Raw genomic sequence first — 2,500 nt, 5'->3', positions numbered from 1 at the left:
GGCGGCAAAGCCTAGCCGAAAGCGGGTAGACCTGGCAGCTACACGCAAGCCGCACGGGCAGCGACCCCTAGCCGCCGACGCCGAGCACCACGGCCCGCTCGGAGCCGGGTAGACCGTGCCGACCTAGTCGAGCCGCATAGGCAGCGACCCCTACCCGCCGCCGCCGAGCACCACGGCCCGCTCGGAGCCGGGTAGACCGTGCCGACCTAGTCGAGCCGCATAGGCAGCGACCCCTAGCCGCCGCCGCCGAGCACCACGGCCCGCTCGGAGCCGGGTAGACCGTGCCGACCTAGTCGAGCCGCATAGGCAGCGACCCCTACCCGCCGCCGCCGAGCACCACGGCCCGCTCGGAGCCTGGTAGACCGTGCCGACCTAGTCGAGCCGCATAGGCAGCGACCCCTAGCCGCCGCCGCCGAGCACCACGGCCCGCTCGGAGCCGGGTAGACCGTGCCGACGTAGTCGAGACGCATGGGCAGCGACGCCTAGCCGCCGACGCCGAGCACCACGGCCCGCTCGGAGCCGGGTAGACCGTGCCGACCTAGCCGAGCCGCATGGGCAGCGACGCCTAGCCGCCGCCGCCGAGCACCACGGCCCGCTCGGAGCCGGGTAGACCGTGCCGACCTAGCCGAGCCGCACAGGCAGCGACCCCTAGCCGCCGCCGCCGAGCACCACGGCCCGCTCGGAGCCGGGTAGACCGTGCCGACCTAGTCGAGCCGCATGGGCAGCGACGCCTAGCCGCCGACGCCGAGCACCACGGCCCGCTCGGAGCCGGGTAGACCGTGCCGACCTAGCCGAGCCGCATGGGCAGCGACGCCTAGCCGCCGCCGCCGAGCACCACGGCCCGCTCGGAGCCGGGTAGACCGTGCCGACCTAGCCGAGCCGCATGGGCAGCGACGCCTAGCCGCCGACGCCGTGCCCCCCCCCCCCCCCTCTTCCGCCCCCCCCCGCCCCCCTCTTCCGCCCTCCCCCGCCCCCCTCTTCCCCCCCCCCCCCCCTCCTCCCCCCCCTCCACCCCCCCCCCCCCGGAGACGCTCGGAGCCGGGTACACAGTGCCGGCGCAGCGGAGCAGCCACAAGAGCGGCACTTGGCCACTTCCGCGGAACGTCCGAGCCGAGCTGAGTCCGCCTGGAGAGGCTGGACCGTGCCGCCGCGGCTCAGATCGCCCGACTCCGCCGAGGAGCGTCCGAGCCGAGCGGAACCCGCCGGGAGCGGTTGGACCGTGCCGGCGCACTCGAGCCGCCGCGGCTCAGATCGCCGGACGCCGCCGAGGAACGTCCGAGCCGAGCGGAGCCCGCCGGGAGAGGCTGGACCGTGCCGGCGCACCCGAGCCTCCGCGGCTGAGACCCCCCGGACGCCGCCGCGGAACGTCCGAGCCGAGCCGAGCCCGCCGAGAGCGGTTGGACCGTGCCGGCGCACTCGAGCCGCCGCGGCTCAGATCGCCCGACTCCGCCCAGGAGCGTCCGAGCCGAGCGGAACCCGCCGGGAGCGGTTGGACCGTGCCGGCGCACTCGAGCCGCCGCGGCTCAGATCGCCGGACGCCGACGAGGAAAGTCCGTGCCGAGCGGAGCCCGCAGGGAGGGGCTGTGCAGTGCCGGCGCACTCTTCCGCCGCGGCTGAGACCCCCCGGACACCACCGAGGAACGTCCGAACCGAACGGAGCCCGCCGGGAGAGGCTGGACCGTGCCGGCGCACACGAGCCTCCGCGCTGGCCAGCGGTCGCTGCACGTCCGGCTCGAGTTGGTCGGCACGGTCTACCCGGCTCCGAGCGGACCGAAGCTCATGCGGCGGCGGCCAGGGGTCGCTGAGCGGCGGCCGGCTCACGTCGGCACGGTCTACCCTGCTCCGCCGCGGACGCTAGAGGTCGCTGACGGACGGGCTGGCAGACGTGCAGCGACACCTAGCGACCGCCGCCGAGCCCTCGCGCACGCACGGAGCAGGGTAGACCGTGCCGACCTAGTCGAGCCGCATAGGCAGCGACCTCTAGCAGCCGCCGCCGAGCACCACGGCCCGCTCGGAGCCGGGTAGACCGTGCCGACCTAGTCGAGCCGCATAGGCAGCGACCTCTAGCAGCCGCCGCCGAGCACCACGGCCCGCTCGGAGCCGGGTAGACCGTGCCGACCTAGTCGAGCCGCATAGGCAGCGACCTCTAGCAGCCGCCGCCGAGCACCACGGCCCGCTCGGAGCCGGGTAGACCGTGCCGACCTAGTCGAGCCGCATAGGCAGCGACCGCTAGCAGCCGCCGCCGAGCACCACGGCCCGCTCGGAGCCGGGTAGACCGTGCCGGAGCACCGGAGGCGCCACGGAGCCGCCACTCGGCCGCAGCCGCGGAACGACCAGGGTGCACGTATGAGCCGGCCGCTGTTCGCCGGGTCGGGGCGCACCCGGGCTTCTCGGTTCGGCCTTGCTTGAAGCTGGCCGTCCCGCCACCGCCACCGCGGTTTTGCCCTTTTGTCTGCGTGTTTGTTTGTTCGTCCGTTCGTTCGTACTTTGGTCCGTTCGA

The sequence above is a fragment of the Coturnix japonica genome, unplaced genomic scaffold (genome assembly GCF_054131305.1).
Source record: "Coturnix japonica strain WE unplaced genomic scaffold, WE-NBRP24 Scf061, whole genome shotgun sequence".
NCBI classification, from domain to species: Eukaryota; Metazoa; Chordata; class Aves; order Galliformes; family Phasianidae; genus Coturnix; species Coturnix japonica.
The sequence above is the reverse complement of the archived record's forward strand: the minus strand, read 5'-3'. Positions refer to the sequence as shown.